Below are 18,519 nucleotides of genomic sequence, written 5' to 3'. Positions count from 1 at the left end.
TGCTTGTTTGCCTCAGCCGCATCGAGAAACTCATGCACGCCCTTAATGTACTCGCGGGTGTGTCTGTCACCGTACATCCATTGCCGGTTCATCTGCGTGCATTATATATAATTAAGTGTCCAAATTAATAGAAGTTCATCATCACATTAAAACCAAAGTGCATACATAGTTCTCATCTAACAACATATAGCTCTCCAGAGCATCTAATTAATTAAACCATACATTGAAACTATGTAAAACATTTCAATGCGAAAACAAATGCGATCATAATCGCAACCAAGGTAACAATTGATCCAACGGCATAATGATACCAAGCCTCGGTATGAATGGCATATTTTCTAATCTTTCTAATCTTCAAGCGCATTGCATCCATCTTGATCTTGTGATCATCGACGACATCCGCAACATGCAACTCCAATATCATCTTCTCCTCCTCAATTTTTTTTATTTTTTCCTTCAACAAATTGTTTTCTTCTTCAACTAAATTTAACCTCTCGACAATAGGGTCGGTTGACATTTCCGATTCACATACATCCTAGATAAATAAAATCTATGTCACGTTGGTCGGCATAATTTTCATAAACAATAAATGAACCAATAGTTATGAAGATAATATACATACCAAATCCGAATCATAGACAGGACGAGGGCCGACGGGGCGGATACCAAAACCATCGCACTATATAAGATGCAATAATAAATGTAAGAAAATGATACAAGTATCTATCTAAACAGACAAGTAAGAATATTTTTCCTTTCAGAAAGAAGATAAGAACAAGAGGCTCACCACGGTGGTGTCGGTGATGAGATCAGCGCGGGTGATCGACGGCGGTGAAGACGGAGACGGGGCGTGACGGACCGCTAAATCTAGACAAATCTCGAGGAAAATGGAGCTTGGAGTCGAGCTTCGAGAGGAGAAAGTTTAAGTAGTGTGGCTCGGGCATTCCATCGAACACCTCATGTGCATAGGAGGTGAGCTAGAGCACCACAAACCCCTCCCCTCGCCGGCCAGAGAAAAACAGAGCACTCCAGTGCTCTGCTCGCGGGCGAGGGTATATATAGACACCTCACTGGTCCCGGTTTGTGGCAAGAACCGGGACTAAAGGGGAGCCTTTGGTCCCGGTTCAGGCCACCAACCGGGACCAATGGTGGTGGGCCAGGAGCGAGGCCCATTGGTCCCGGTTCATCCCACCAACCGGGACCAAAAGGTCCAGATGAACCGGGACCAATGGCCCACGTGGTACGGCCGCCCCCTGGGCTCACGAACCGGGACCAATGCCCACATTAGTCCCGGTTCTACACTGAACCGGGACTAATGGGCTGAGCCGGCCTGGACCATAGCCCTGTTTTCTACTAGTGCTAAAGGCCTCTCCTATATATACAACACTTGCGAAAATTCAGTTAGATCTCCCCACTTCTTTCTTTTCAACCTCTCGCACGCGCCCGTCGCCCGTCGTCGTCGCCGCCGCCCGTCGTCCGTCGTCGTCGTCGTCCCCGCCGCCGCCCGTCGTCGTCGCCGTCTCGCGCCGCCGCCCCGAACGCCGCGCACCGCCGTCCGCCGTCGTTCCGCCGCGGTCCCGTACGTACGTCTCTTGCTCTCCTCGCGTACCCGCCGCGCTGTCATCCGTCGTCGTCGCACCCGGCCTGTACGCCGGCGCCCCCGCCCATACGTACGCCGCCCCCGCCCCGTACGCCGGCACCCCCGCTCGTACGTACGGGGCGGCGGGCCGCACACACACATACACACACATATGTACACACATATATACGTACACACACATACACACACACACATTTTTTTTACTTATTTTCTATTTTTTAGAAAAGTTAATTAGATGATCGAATGTTAGATGAATTAGCTAGATAGAAAATTGTCGAACTAGAGATTTGAACTAGTTGAATAATTAATATAACTAGTTTATTTTTAGTAAGAAAATTGTCGAACTAGTTTATTTAGGTATATGAGATTTGAACTAGTTCAATAATTAATATAACTAGTTTATTTTTAGTAAGAAAATTTAGGTATCTGAGATTTGATGATCTAAGTAAAATATTATTTGTTAATGCTTTTTTCTGTTTATTTAATTTTTTAGATATTTTGAGTTTATATAAATGTTAGATTAATGTCGAATGTTAGATGAATTAGATAGAAAAGTTAAATATATAGTAATGTCAATTGTTAGAGATGAATATAGTTAGATATATTAATGTCAAATGTTAGATGAATATATATTTGGCTAGATATTAATTAATGTTAGATAGTAATAGGTGTTTAATGTTTCACGTATATGAACATAGGAAATGTCATCTGACGACGAAAACGATTTCATTATGTGCGAACACTGTGAAGACCAGCGCGGCCTGTGCGACAGAAATTTCCTTGTTGATGATAGGCGCTTCAGCATCAAGCTGGATGAGACATTCGAAGTTGATACAGTAAGTCACTTTGGCAATTATTATTTGAATGCAAAACTTATGCTTCATTTGCTTCAACTTATAATTTTAAATTTTCACTATTCTACTAGCGCATCCCCTGCCATGCAAGAATTTTTGTCTTGGATAAGATAGGTTTTAGTGCTATAGATGATATGGAGGTAAAGAGAGTTTACTTGAAGACGGAGCATGGGTATACTTTTAACGTCAAATTATATAATGGAGACACATACACCCATTTTGAATGCAAAACTTGGCAAGCACTATGCAAGGCTTATGCATTTGAGCCTGATATAGTTATCACCTTTGATATTCGTCCGGAAGATGATATTGAAAGTAATATAGACATCTGGGTCGATGTGCAAACGCCTCCAGTTCTACCATTATGTGAGTTTTTCTCAACCATGCATGCATATGTTTATGTCTTTGATACAGTTTATTCAAAAATAGTTGACAACTAATTTGTATTGTCAGCTTATTTCGGTTCAAGCAAACATGTCCGGCGCTTGGTAGACAGGACCTACTACTGCCCCGGGGCTCAACTAAACTGCGAGGAGATAAGTCATTATGTTTCATGGCTTGAGGATCTTAATACTGTCAAGACAAATATTTTTCCTGAACTTAGAAATGTTAGTACTCAAAACGTGCGACCAATGGTGATCGTATTGAACTACGGTCACATCTATAATCGAAAGATGGTAAGATTTTAACTATTTGTCCTTAATTAGTGCATCTTTTGCATACATTATTTTTGAAGCTAAACTTTCATTGCTTAGTATATTAATTACTATACGATGTTCTTCAACAGGGACTTCCGATGACAGTTGTGCCTCAGTGGATCGAGACTAAAGGTGACATGTCAATGGTTAGTTTACGGCCAAGATATCCTACATTGCACATGAGTGCATTCAGGATTTCTGAAAGCGAAGAATGCTTAATAGTGAAAGAGTGGAGCAAAATTGTTAACGATCGTAGAGAAGTACTAGGGGGCAGCAAGGAGAAGCGCAACCCAAGATTAGGAGACAGATTCATCTGCATGCTCCAGTATGATGAATCAGGAGAGCTATACATGTTCTATGCTATTCTACCTGAGAGGGAGCAGCAGGAGTAGCTAGCTACTAGTTCATGCTCTTAATTAATACTTGTCTCATGTCCGTGTCCTGAACTTCGATGTTGGTGATGATTATGTTGAACTCGATGATATCTTTGCTTCTGTTACAAAGTGAATGTTTCCTCTTTAAGCTAGCCAGTGTTGGTGATGATTAGATAGTTAGCGGTAATGACTATGATGATTAAATAGTGGTATAATTAGACGACTACGATGATTTTTAGCTAGCTAGAGTTTATTTATTTATTAATATGCGATGATGATGATGATGATGATGATGATGATGATGATGACGACGACTACAACTCATTATAACGTAAAATATTCCTAAATTAAATTGATAACACAAATTTAATTGAAAAATAAAAAATAAAACAAAAACATTTAGTACCGGTTGGTGTTACCAACCGGTACTAAAGGGCTCCCGCCCCCCGGAGCTGGCTTGTGCCATGTGGTTTCCCTGAACCGGTGCTAAAGGGGGGAGGGGCTTTAGTGCCGGTTACGGAACCGGCACTAAAGGGCCTTATGAACCAGTGCTATTGCCCGGTTCTGCACTAGTGGCGGACATCCTGACCAAATCACTTGGCCGTGTCCGGTTCCAGGAGCTACGCGACAAAGTCGGGATCAACGACATCAAGCTCCTTTGACAAGGTTGAGGGGGAGATTGTTGAGTCAACCATGGTCTTCGGACACATGCATGTTGCACCAACCGGCGGTAGCTTCCTTGACATGTAAGGAAGTAGTAATTACCTAGTAGTTTCCAGGAATGTGATGTGCATGTACGTAGTAGTTTCCTAGCAGTTTTCTAGACGTTTACTTGACTTGACCCGGGCTGACCTGTGGCCTATAAAAGGAGATGATCCCATCGGTTGTAGGCAGGCCATTCCAGTGCAATAACAATCAGCCACAAGAGCTCTTCCATATGCGTGTGTTCAGTGTAGAAGCATTGTTCAGCCACTAGTACTAGTAGTCTAGTACGTGAGCTCCGCTCCAACTCGATTGTGTGTGTGTAGCACCCAGTTCGTGTCCTCCTGTGCTAGTATAGCTAGACATCCGGCAGTAGCTCATCTCTAGACTGTAGTTGGGCTAACATTTTAGAAGCATCCTAGCGATATTCCAAACCTTGTAAGCCTCGGCAATCTTTTCATAAATACACATGCGGCCCGAGCAAAGGGTTTAATACTTCTCATCAAATCTTACACGGAGGAGTGGGTTGGCCCGCAGCAGCAGCAGGGTCGTCGTCGTCAGGGAGCGGGACGGGGACACTAGTAGAAAAAGGGTCAAACGTAAAGCACATTAGTGCCAGTTTGAATTAGAGCCGGCACTAATGTGTACATTAGTGCCGGTTCGTGGCGGCGATCAATAGTACCGATTCATGGCGAATCTTTAGTACCGGTTCGTGGCATGAACCGGTACTAAAGAGGCTGTGTCAGCCTGCGGTCAGGCTATGGCCCCACCATCACCATTTAGTGCCGGTTCGTATCACGAACCGGTACTAATGAGGTTATGGTAAGCTGTTTTTAGTCCCACCTCGCTACCCTAACAAGGCTTTTACTACCTTAAATATGTTACTTCTTAAACTATCACAAGCACTTGGTCTTCATTGAACTTTATGTGTAGAATTTGTGGCCGCAATATGAGTCTTCATCGGTTTAAAAATCGTTGATGACTCATATTGACAATTCAGATTGTACACACAAAGATCATTGATAATCAAAGTATTTTTGATGTATAAGAGATCATATTGACAATTTAGACTATAAAGAAATATAAGATCATGATCTAAATGTTCTTATATTTTTTGCGTTCAGTATGCACCATTCAAAGCGACGCCATCAACTTTCAACCGTTTATGCCTTCATTTACTATTTTTCATGCATTTAATGATTTGTTTTGAGAACTAAATGACCTGGAAATTGAAAAGCACTACAAATGAACTCTGAAAAAGTTGAAACTTGGCATGGTATCATCATTTCACCCACATAGATTGTTCAAAAAAGTAGAGAGGGTTACGGCAAAAACTGGATGCACTTCGTTTACAAACTGGACAATCTCTTTCGAAGTATTCCTGTTTCTGACGAAATTAAACTCATCTGTTACAAAGGCATTTCATTTTTTTAAACTTATTACAACTCCAGACTTTTTGTGTATTCAGTATGCACCATTCAAAGCGACGCCATCAACTTTCAACCATTTCTGCCTTCATTTGATATTTTTCATGCATTTAATGATTTGTTTTGAGCTAAATGACACTAAATTTTCTGCAGGCAGCGCACCACCTTTAGTACCGGTTGGTGGCTTCAACCGGTACTAAAGGGTGACCAGTACTACAGTTGCTTAGTAAGCTATTTTTTAGTCCCACCTCGCCAAGAGAGAGGGACTAGGAGCGGTTTATAAGCTCCGAGTGCAGAGACGATGAAGAAGAGGCTCAATGCTCACGTTGCTTAGCTTCAAGCCTTCAGGAATATGGTAGATTGCACGGAGCTATGCGCAGTGCAGTTTACACTATTCCGAAAGGCTTGAAGCAAATTAACGAGCATTGCACCTCTTTTTTATTTTTAATAACTTATTACAACTCCGGACTTCTTCTGTTATGGCAAAAACTAATTGCACGTCGGCATTTCTTTTTTTTAAACTTTGGTTATAACTCCAGACTTTGACCATCAAGTTTTGCAGAAAAGAAAAAAATAGCAGAAAAGAAAAAAACTATAGCTGAAAAGAAAAAAACTATATAAAAAAATTACTCAGAAATAAATAGAACAAAATAAATATAGCAAAAAAGAAAAAACTACTCAGAAATAATTAGAAGAAAAATAAAGCAAAAAAGAAAAAAAATATATTTGCTATTTTTTAATCGTTTACAAAATGACCGTGAAATTGAAAATCACTACAAAATGAACTCTGAAAATGTTGAATTTTGGCAAACTAGATGAAAAACTACTCACAAATAAATAGAAGAAAATAAATATAACAGAAAAGAAAAAACTATACAAAAAACTATGCAGGAATAAATAGAAAAAAATAAAGCAGAAAAGAAAAAAAACTATAAAAAAATTGGGGCGCTGCCCTGTGGGCCTGCTAGGCCACGGGCGTGCAATTACAGGCCTTAAAGGCCCAGCAGACTCACAGGACAGCGCGCAGAATTTAGGCCACAAGCCTGCTATATAGAGAAGTTCGAAGAGGTAGCCGCGGCTGGGTTTATAAATTAGTGCGGCTGCCCTTTGCCCGGCGAGGTGGGACTAAACTTTGGGGTGGCAGCACGAGGCCTTTAGTACCGGTTGGTGGCTCCAACCGGTACTAAAGACCACCCTTTAGTACCGGTTGGAGCCACCAACCGGTACTAAAGGCCTGCTCTTCCCGCCTCTTTGCCTGGCCAAAGTTGGCCTTTAGTACCGGTTGGTGGCTCCAACCGGTACTACACTGGTAAAAAAGGGCCTATAGTCCCGGTTCAGGAACCGGGACTAAAGTGTCGGTACTAATACCTCCACCCTTTAGTCCCGGTTCAATCCAGAACCGGGACTAAAGGCCCTCCACGTGGGCAGTGCGCAGAGCCCAGTCAGGAGACCCTTTGGTCCCGGTTGGTGCCACCAACCGGGACCAAAGGGTCTCCTGACTGGGCTCTGCGCACTGCCCACGTGGAGGGCCTTTGGTCCCGGTTGGTGGCGCCAACCGGGACCAATAGGCATCCACGCGTCAGCACTTCTGTGGCTGGGGTTTTTGTTTTTTTTTTGAAAGGGGGGGGGGTTGGGGGTTTTAGGGGGTTAATTTAGGTGTTTCATATATTGTGTTAGCTAGTTATAATTAATAGAGAGAAGTGTCCTCTGTTATGTCTGTGCTTGGTCGACGCTACGTACTATACATACGTATATAGAGAGGACTAGACACGCTAGCTAGCTAGTAAGAAAACGAAGAAAACAGAAGATCGTCATGAACATATATGCATATATACAGAGAGAAGTGATATCGACCACCTCTCCTTCTCCGAGAGATTGGTCGAACAACAAGTTCTCGTATATCTATCTGACACTACCGGCTACATATATACAGTAATTAACTCTTACAAATATAATCATACGGACTCAGGGTTAACATAGAATTCTCCGTCTTCAGGGATCACGTGGTCAAGAAAGAATGCCGCCAATTCCTCTTGAATTCCTCGCATGCGAGCTGGTGCTAGGAGTTCATCCCGCTTCCGAAACATCTAATTTAAAGAAGGGGGTCAATACATATATATATGAATGAATGAAACTCAACACAAATGATGGTAATAAAATAAAATTGTGAATGTTGTTATTTACGTACTTCATATTGTTCGTCAGTGTAGCCCCGCTCACAGGTCGTGTGGCGGATGGACTCGCAAACATAGTAACCACAGAAATCATTCCCTTGTTGCTGCCACAACCACTTTACAAGAAATAGAGGTTAATCAAACTGATAAGCAAGAATGCCAAATGGTATTGATGAAACTAGCGCTTGAATGACTAGTAGATGCGCTTAAAATGCTACTATAGCTAGTACTTACTTTCGGGTGTCTAAATTGCAGCTCCTTCGGCAGTCCCGGAGCTTTTCTGGTGAATTTTCTCCAAACCCTGCCAGACAAAGAAAACAATTACTTGATATATCAGGAAATGAACAAAGTTGCTGATATGGTGGATAATGATCGATTTAACTTACTTCTCGAGTATTTGAGTCATGTCTGCATAGTCCTTGGGATCTTTTCGTCTTGAGTCTAAGACGGTTACTAGTCCCTGCTCAAGCTTAATATGTAGGAGAATATAGTGGAAACTGCACACGCATGCATAACTCATCAATTACATTACTATAACCTTGACTAATATATAAGGGAAACCGAATGCGCACAAGACAGTAACACTCACTTGAAGTTGTAAGGAAAGAGTATTATATCTTTGTTTTGATTTATTATCAACGATTCTAGCATGCTGGCCTCGGTTTCTGCGGCATGAAATTTAACCTGAGTTGCATCTATGAGATTTGTGTTAATGAACCCAATATCACCGACTTGTCTTTTCTTCAATTCGATGATCTTCAATCTGCATAATATAGTGAGGATGATTATAAATACATGCAATGAAAGAGCTAAGCTATATAGAGAAACTTAATGACAGAAGTAGTACTACTTACAGACAGTAGCAGGTGACAGTTGCTTTATCGAGGGCCAATTGATTGAAGAACTGATAGAGCTCCTCAAATGGAACAGGCAACAGATCAATTCCAACGAGGTCATGCTCCGGTTTAACTCTCGCATACAAAGTACTCCTCCCCCCAGAGTCTCTGCAGATTTTCAAGTACCAATCATGCAATCTTCGCATCATCGTTGATAGAGATCTTTCATCTTTGACGAGAGGCTTCCCGTACTCGTATCTTTGTATCTGCACGTCCATGGGGTCATAATGTACTTCGTCGGGCAGGTAATCTGCAGGATTGCTATAACCGGGCACCATCCTCGGATCATTATCGACGTTGTGGCTAGGCACCTTGAGCGGGGGGCACGATTGCTTCGCTTGTTCGCCGAGCTGGGCAATTTGTTTCCCAGCTCGTCGTTGTTTCAGCCTTTGATCACTGACAGTACTTCCCGACCGCTCCGCTTCAGCAAATTCCTTTCCAATAATGCGGTCATAGTTTCCTTTCGGCGAATCAGACTTCGGTGGTTTTGTCAGGGCAGCCAGAGTGCGCTTCACTTTCACCCGATCTACCTTCTCCTCCGGAGGTGGATGTTTCTTTGCTTTCACCCCTTCAAAGAATTTCTTCACTTCTTCTCGCGCGATCTCGGCGTTCTCCTCCTGGGTCCTCTCGTATGGTAACTTCTCTGGAGTCTTCAGAGAAGGACCGAATCTGTATGTCCTCCCGCCTCTGGTTGTACTGCTAGACGCCGACCAAGCAGACGTAGCGGTTGTCTTCCTTACTTGCTTAAGCGGCGGAGGAGAAGGACTACGACGCGCCGGAGCAGCTGGAGCGGCGGCAGGTCTCTTCCGCCCTTGCTGACGAGGCGGAGAAGGAGGAGGCGGGCTGCTCGGGCGCGTCGGTGCAGGCGGAGAAGGAGGTGGAGTGCCGCCGCGCGCCGGAGAAGGAGCCGGCCGAGGGCCCTGATCGTCACTCGTCGGAGGAGGAGGAGGCGGTGGAGGCGGAGTGCCCTGACTCGCCGGAGGAGGAGGAGGAGGCGGTGGCGTCCAGTTCGGAAGGTTGATGAGGTCCTTCCGCCATAGGCATGGAGTCTTCAGAGCAGACCCCAGCCGAGTCTCCCCTTCACCGGTAGGGTGGTCAAGCTGGAGGTCCTCAAATCCCTCCGTTATCTCATCCACCATCACCCTAGCATATCCTTCTGGAATCGGCCGGCAGTGAAAAGTTGCGCTGGGTTCAGTAGGATAAACAGAGCCAACAGCCGCCTTGAACTTCAAATTCATCCATTGCGTCATAAGGTGGAAATTTTGAGACTCCGTGATAGCATCCACGGGATAGTTGGCAGGAGCCGTCAAGGCATGCTGTAGCTGAAGCAGCTCGGTGGAAGCCACGCTGCTTCTGCGCTGAGATGGCGGGGTAGCTTCGGGGGAGGCTTCGGAGTACGTTTGCTGCGATTTGCTTCTCGTTCCTCTATCGCGTCCACCCTTGCTTGCAGCGCCTGCATTTGGGTCTGCTGCACTTTTTTCCTCCTCTCATGGGATTTGTAACCACCTGCGTCCGGAAACCCAACCTTCCACGGAACGGAGCCTGGCGTGCCTCGTGTCCGTCCAGGGTGCTCAGGATTCCCGAGGGCCATTGTGAGCTCGTCGTTCTCTCTGTCTGGAAAGAACGTCCCTTCCTGCGCTGCTTCGATATACTGCTTAAGCTTACTGACTGGTATGTCCATTTGATCGTTCGTCCAAATGCACTTCCCTGTTTCAGGGTCCAGGGTTCCGCCAGCCCCGAAGAACCAAGTCCGGCAATGGTCTGGCCAGTTATTTGTCTCTGGTTCGATCCCTTTATGAACCAGATCATTCTCACTCTTGGACCACTTAGGCCGGGCTACGAGGTAGCCACCTGACCCCGTGCGATGGTGAAGCTTCTTCTTCGCAGCATTTTGCTTGTTTGTCGCCGACATCTTCTTACTCTTTTCTGATGTCTTGTGGGCCACAAATGCGGGCCAGTGATCTCTGATCTTCTCATATCTGCCATTGAATTCTGGTGTCTTATTTTTTTCGACAAACTTATTCAGCTCTTTCTTCCACCTCCTGAATAGTTCTGCCATCCTCTTCAGAGCAAAAGACTTGATTAATTTCTCTTTAACTGGGTTCTCTGGATTATCCTCAGGCGGTAGGGTGAAATTTGACTTTAGCTCAGTCCAAAGATCATTTTTCTGCATATCATTGACATAAGACACCTCAGGGTCTTCTGTAGCTGGCTTAAACCATTGCTGGATGCTTATCGGGATCTTGTCCCTAACCAGAACCCCGCACTGAGCAACAAATGCGCTCTTTGTCCCACCTCGGTACTAAAGGGTGACCAGTACTACAGTTGCTTAGTAAGCTATTTTTTAGTCCCACCTCGCCAAGAGAGAGGGACTAGGAGCGGTTTATAAGCTCCGAGTGCAGAGACGATGAAGAAGAGGCTCAATGCTCACGTTGCTTAGCTTCAAGCCTTCAGGAATATGGTAGATTGCACGGAGCTATGCGCAGTGCAGTTTACACTATTCCGAAAGGCTTGAAGCAAATTAACGAGCATTGCACCTCTTTTTTATTTTTAATAACTTATTACAACTCCGGACTTCTTCTGTTATGGCAAAAACTAATTGCACGTCGGCATTTCTTTTTTTTAAACTTTGGTTATAACTCCAGACTTTGACCATCAAGTTTTGCAGAAAAGAAAAAAATAGCAGAAAAGAAAAAAACTATAGCTGAAAAGAAAAAAACTATATAAAAAAATTACTCAGAAATAAATAGAACAAAATAAATATAGCAAAAAAGAAAAAACTACTCAGAAATAATTAGAAGAAAAATAAAGCAAAAAAGAAAAAAAATATATTTGCTATTTTTCAATCGTTTACAAAATGACCGTGAAATTGAAAATCACTACAAAATGAACTCTGAAAATGTTGAATTTTGGCAAACTAGATGAAAAACTACTCACAAATAAATAGAAGAAAATAAATATAACAGAAAAGAAAAAACTATACAAAAAACTATGCAGGAATAAATAGAAAAAAATAAAGCAGAAAAGAAAAAAAACTATAAAAAAATTGGGGCGCTGCCCTGTGGGCCTGCTAGGCCACGGGCGTGCAATTACAGGCCTTAAAGGCCCAGCAGACTCACAGGACAGCGCGCAGAATTTAGGCCACAAGCCTGCTATATAGAGAAGTTCGAAGAGGTAGCCGCGGCTGGGTTTATAAATTAGTGCGGCTGCCCTTTGCCCGGCGAGGTGGGACTAAACTTTGGGGTGGCAGCACGAGGCCTTTAGTACCGGTTGGTGGCTCCAACCGGTACTAAAGACCACCCTTTAGTACCGGTTGGAGCCACCAACCGGTACTAAAGGCCTGCTCTTCCCGCCTCTTTGCCTGGCCAAAGTTGGCCTTTAGTACCGGTTGGTGGCTCCAACCGGTACTACACTGGTAAAAAAGGGCCTATAGTCCCGGTTCAGGAACCGGGACTAAAGTGTCGGTACTAATACCTCCACCCTTTAGTCCCGGTTCAATCCAGAACCGGGACTAAAGGCCCTCCACGTGGGCAGTGCGCAGAGCCCAGTCAGGAGACCCTTTGGTCCCGGTTGGTGCCACCAACCGGGACCAAAGGGTCTCCTGACTGGGCTCTGCGCACTGCCCACGTGGAGGGCCTTTGGTCCCGGTTGGTGGCGCCAACCGGGACCAATAGGCATCCACGCGTCAGCACTTCTGTGGCTGGGGTTTTTGTTTTTTTTTTGAAAGGGGGGGGGTTGGGGGTTTTAGGGGGTTAATTTAGGTGTTTCATATATTGTGTTAGCTAGTTATAATTAATAGAGAGAAGTGTCCTCTGTTATGTCTGTGCTTGGTCGACGCTACGTACTATACATACGTATATAGAGAGGACTAGACACGCTAGCTAGCTAGTAAGAAAACGAAGAAAACAGAAGATCGTCATGAACATATATGCATATATACAGAGAGAAGTGATATCGACCACCTCTCCTTCTCCGAGAGATTGGTCGAACAACAAGTTCTCGTATATCTATCTGACACTACCGGCTACATATATACAGTAATTAACTCTTACAAATATAATCATACGGACTCAGGGTTAACATAGAATTCTCCGTCTTCAGGGATCACGTGGTCAAGAAAGAATGCCGCCAATTCCTCTTGAATTCCTCGCATGCGAGCTGGTGCTAGGAGTTCATCCCGCTTCCGAAACATCTAATTTAAAGAAGGGGGTCAATACATATATATATGAATGAATGAAACTCAACACAAATGATGGTAATAAAATAAAATTGTGAATGTTGTTATTTACGTACTTCATATTGTTCGTCAGTGTAGCCCCGCTCACAGGTCGTGTGGCGGATGGACTCGCAAACATAGTAACCACAGAAATCATTCCCTTGTTGCTGCCACAACCACTTTACAAGAAATAGAGGTTAATCAAACTGATAAGCAAGAATGCCAAATGGTATTGATGAAACTAGCGCTTGAATGACTAGTAGATGCGCTTAAAATGCTACTATAGCTAGTACTTACTTTCGGGTGTCTAAATTGCAGCTCCTTCGGCAGTCCCGGAGCTTTTCTGGTGAATTTTCTCCAAACCCTGCCAGACAAAGAAAACAATTACTTGATATATCAGGAAATGAACAAAGTTGCTGATATGGTGGATAATGATCGATTTAACTTACTTCTCGAGTATTTGAGTCATGTCTGCATAGTCCTTGGGATCTTTTCGTCTTGAGTCTAAGACGGTTACTAGTCCCTGCTCAAGCTTAATATGTAGGAGAATATAGTGGAAACTGCACACGCATGCATAACTCATCAATTACATTACTATAACCTTGACTAATATATAAGGGAAACCGAATGCGCACAAGACAGTAACACTCACTTGAAGTTGTAAGGAAAGAGTATTATATCTTTGTTTTGATTTATTATCAACGATTCTAGCATGCTGGCCTCGGTTTCTGCGGCATGAAATTTAACCTGAGTTGCATCTATGAGATTTGTGTTAATGAACCCAATATCACCGACTTGTCTTTTCTTCAATTCGATGATCTTCAATCTGCATAATATAGTGAGGATGATTATAAATACATGCAATGAAAGAGCTAAGCTATATAGAGAAACTTAATGACAGAAGTAGTACTACTTACAGACAGTAGCAGGTGACAGTTGCTTTATCGAGGGCCAATTGATTGAAGAACTGATAGAGCTCCTCAAATGGAACAGGCAACAGATCAATTCCAACGAGGTCATGCTCCGGTTTAACTCTCGCATACAAAGTACTCCTCCCCCCAGAGTCTCTGCAGATTTTCAAGTACCAATCATGCAATCTTCGCATCATCGTTGATAGAGATCTTTCATCTTTGACGAGAGGCTTCCCGTACTCGTATCTTTGTATCTGCACGTCCATGGGGTCATAATGTACTTCGTCGGGCAGGTAATCTGCAGGATTGCTATAACCGGGCACCATCCTCGGATCATTATCGACGTTGTGGCTAGGCACCTTGAGCGGGGGGCACGATTGCTTCGCTTGTTCGCCGAGCTGGGCAATTTGTTTCCCAGCTCGTCGTTGTTTCAGCCTTTGATCACTGACAGTACTTCCCGACCGCTCCGCTTCAGCAAATTCCTTTCCAATAATGCGGTCATAGTTTCCTTTCGGCGAATCAGACTTCGGTGGTTTTGTCAGGGCAGCCAGAGTGCGCTTCACTTTCACCCGATCTACCTTCTCCTCCGGAGGTGGATGTTTCTTTGCTTTCACCCCTTCAAAGAATTTCTTCACTTCTTCTCGCGCGATCTCGGCGTTCTCCTCCTGGGTCCTCTCGTATGGTAACTTCTCTGGAGTCTTCAGAGAAGGACCGAATCTGTATGTCCTCCCGCCTCTGGTTGTACTGCTAGACGCCGACCAAGCAGACGTAGCGGTTGTCTTCCTTACTTGCTTAAGCGGCGGAGGAGAAGGACTACGACGCGCCGGAGCAGCTGGAGCGGCGGCAGGTCTCTTCCGCCCTTGCTGACGAGGCGGAGAAGGAGGAGGCGGGCTGCTCGGGCGCGTCGGCGCAGGCGGAGAAGGAGGTGGAGTGCCGCCGCGCGCCGGAGAAGGAGCCGGCCGAGGGCCCTGATCGTCACTCGTCGGAGGAGGAGGAGGCGGTGGAGGCGGAGTGCCCTGACTCGCCGGAGGAGGAGGAGGAGGCGGTGGCGTCCAGTTCGGAAGGTTGATGAGGTCCTTCCGCCATAGGCATGGAGTCTTCAGAGCAGACCCCAGCCGAGTCTCCCCTTCACCGGTAGGGTGGTCAAGCTGGAGGTCCTCAAATCCCTCCGTTATCTCATCCACCATCACCCTAGCATATCCTTCTGGAATCGGCCGGCAGTGAAAAGTTGCGCTGGGTTCAGTAGGATAAACAGAGCCAACAGCCGCCTTGAACTTCAAATTCATCCATTGCGTCATAAGGTGGAAATTTTGAGACTCCGTGATAGCATCCACGGGATAGTTGGCAGGAGCCGTCAAGGCATGCTGTAGCTGAAGCAGCTCGGTGGAAGCCACGCTGCTTCTGCGCTGAGATGGCGGGGTAGCTTCGGGGGAGGCTTCGGAGTACGTTTGCTGCGATTTGCTTCTCGTTCCTCTATCGCGTCCACCCTTGCTTGCAGCGCCTGCATTTGGGTCTGCTGCACTTTTTTCCTCCTCTCATGGGATTTGTAACCACCTGCGTCCGGAAACCCAACCTTCCACGGAACGGAGCCTGGCGTGCCTCGTGTCCGTCCAGGGTGCTCAGGATTCCCGAGGGCCATTGTGAGCTCGTCGTTCTCTCTGTCTGGAAAGAACGTCCCTTCCTGCGCTGCTTCGATATACTGCTTAAGCTTACTGACTGGTATGTCCATTTGATCGTTCGTCCAAATGCACTTCCCTGTTTCAGGGTCCAGGGTTCCGCCAGCCCCGAAGAACCAAGTCCGGCAATGGTCTGGCCAGTTATTTGTCTCTGGTTCGATCCCTTTATGAACCAGATCATTCTCACTCTTGGACCACTTAGGCCGGGCTACGAGGTAGCCACCTGACCCCGTGCGATGGTGAAGCTTCTTCTTCGCAGCATTTTGCTTGTTTGTCGCCGACATCTTCTTACTCTTTTCTGATGTCTTGTGGGCCACAAATGCGGGCCAGTGATCTCTGATCTTCTCATATCTGCCATTGAATTCTGGTGTCTTATTTTTTTCGACAAACTTATTCAGCTCTTTCTTCCACCTCCTGAATAGTTCTGCCATCCTCTTCAGAGCAAAAGACTTGATTAATTTCTCTTTAACTGGGTTCTCTGGATTATCCTCAGGCGGTAGGGTGAAATTTGACTTTAGCTCAGTCCAAAGATCATTTTTCTGCATATCATTGACATAAGACACCTCAGGGTCTTCTGTAGCTGGCTTAAACCATTGCTGGATGCTTATCGGGATCTTGTCCCTAACCAGAACCCCGCACTGAGCAACAAATGCGCTCTTTGTCCGGAGGGGTTCAATAGGTTGGCCGTCGGGCGCGATTGCTATGATCTCAAACTTTTCATCCGAGCTCAACTTTTTCTTCGGGCCTCGTCTCTTTACCGAAGTTGTGCTCGATTCGGAGGGCTAGAAAAAAGAACAAAGACTTAATTAATATGTGTACATACCAAAACAATGAATGCATCAATCAGCTAGTCAGCATAGGCTTAACTAATATATATACCTGGCCGGACTCGGTTCGGTCACCGGAGCCGTCATCACGGTCTCCTTCTTGCACCGGCATTGGGTCACCGGAGCCGTCCTCATGTTCTTCTTCTTGCACCGGCATTAGGTCACCGTAGCCAGCTTGTTCACCCTGTCCTTCCAGACCATCGGTTTCGTTGAGAAACAACGAGATGGCATCACTTCCTTCTGCGATTATGTCCCTCAACAACGCTTCTTTTGTTGCTTCGTCTAGGGCGGTGTCCATAGTTTCTACAAATATTTACAACATGGCAATTATTATTCAAACATGATAGATGGATATATTAGTGCCAAACGTAGAACTAGCTAGCTACCTAATCATAGTAAGCTATCGGGAGGGGGTATATATCGACAACGACGACACTACATCTATGTCCCTCGACGACCCTCGTTCCCGATAAAAAAAAGAGGAAGAAGAAGAAAAATAAGAGGAGAAGATCTCCTCTATTCTTTCTTCTCCTCTTTTTTTCTTCTTCCTCTTCTTTTTTTATCCTCTTCTTCCTCTCATGTTCGATAGGATCGCCGAGGGGTCGGGAGGTTGCGTAGTGTCTCAGGATTCAACAAAACCATGTCTTCATCATTAGGCGAAAGTAACATGTGCATGATGGTATGAAGCTCTTCAAAGTTGTTCTGGAACGGACTCCCAGATAGGATAATCCGCCTTTTGGTACAAAGTTCAGCAAGAGCCTTCCGAATATCGCTATTTGGAAGGCCTTTGCTGAATTGGTACCAAAAGGCGGATTATTCTATCCGGGACTCCATTCCAAAACAACTTTGCAGAACTTCGTACCAACATGCCCTGGTTACTTCCGGCTAATGATGAAGGCATGGATTTCTTCAATACTTTGACACTAGGAAACCTCTCTCGACCCCTCGAACCCTCGACGACCCTGGAACCCCCGACCCCTAGACGACCCTCTTCTTCCTCTCATGTTCAAGAGGATCGCCGAGGGGTCGGGAGGTTGCCTAGTGTCAAAGGATTAAACAAAACCATGTCTTCATCATTAGGCGAAAGTAACATGTGCATGATAGTACGAAGCTCTTCAAAGTTGTTCTGGAACGGAGTCCCAGATAGGATAATTCGCCATTTGGTACAAAGTTCAGCAAGAGCCTTCCGAATATCGCTATTTGGAAGGCCTTTGCTGAATTCGTACCAAAAAGCGGATTATTCTATCCGGGACTCCATTCTAGAATAACTTTGCAGAACTTCGTACCAACATGCCCTGGTTACTTCCGGCTAATGATGAAGGCATGGATTTATTCAATACTTTGACACTAGGAAACCTCTCTCTACTTCCGGCTAATAAGAAGAAGAAGAAGAAGAAGAAGAAGAAGAAGAAAAGAAGAAAAAAAAGAGGAGAAGAAGAAAGGAATAGTGGAGAAAAGAGAAAATAGAATATATTCTATTTTCTTTTCTTCTCCACTATTCCTTTCTTCTTCTCCTCTTCTTTTTCTTCTTTTTTCTTCTTCTTATTTATTTCTCCTCTTCTTTTCTGTAGAGGAAACCCTAAATAGCTAGCAAGTTTCGTGGGTGTGAGATACATGTGGCCTTCGGTGTCGGACACTACATCCACGTCCCACAAGTGACGTGGGCGTCGAAGCCCGCGCCACTTGTGGGATGTGGGTGTAGTGTCCGACACCGACGGTACATGTATCTCACACCGACGATACTTTCTATTTAGGGTTTCTCCTCTACCGCTCCTCGACCTCTCGACGACCCTCGTTCCCGATAAAATAAAGAGGAAGAAGAAGAAGAAAAAAGAAGAGAAGAAAGAATAGAGGAGAAGACTTCCTCTTCTTCCTCTCCTCTTCTTCTCCCTCTTCTTCCCCTTCTTCCTCGCCTCTCTCATGAATGTCCGACGTTCTCAACCCCCCCCACGTGTCGAAGAAAAAAAAGAAGAAAAAAAAGAGGAGAAGAAGAAAGGAATAGTGGAGAAGAAGAGAAAATAGAAAGTATTCTATTTTCTCTTCTTCTCCTCTATTCCTTTCTTCCTCTCCTCTTCTTTTTCTTCTTTCTTCTTCTTCTTATTTATTTCTCCTCGTCTTCCTCTCCCCTCTTCTTCTCCTTTCTTCCTCTTCTTATTTCCTTTTT

Source organism: Triticum urartu, chromosome 4A (genome assembly GCF_056163025.1).
Source record: "Triticum urartu cultivar PI428250 chromosome 4A, HENAU_Tu73, whole genome shotgun sequence".
In the NCBI taxonomy this organism is placed as follows: Eukaryota; Viridiplantae; Streptophyta; class Magnoliopsida; order Poales; family Poaceae; genus Triticum; species Triticum urartu.
The sequence above is the reverse complement of the archived record's forward strand: the minus strand, read 5'-3'. Positions refer to the sequence as shown.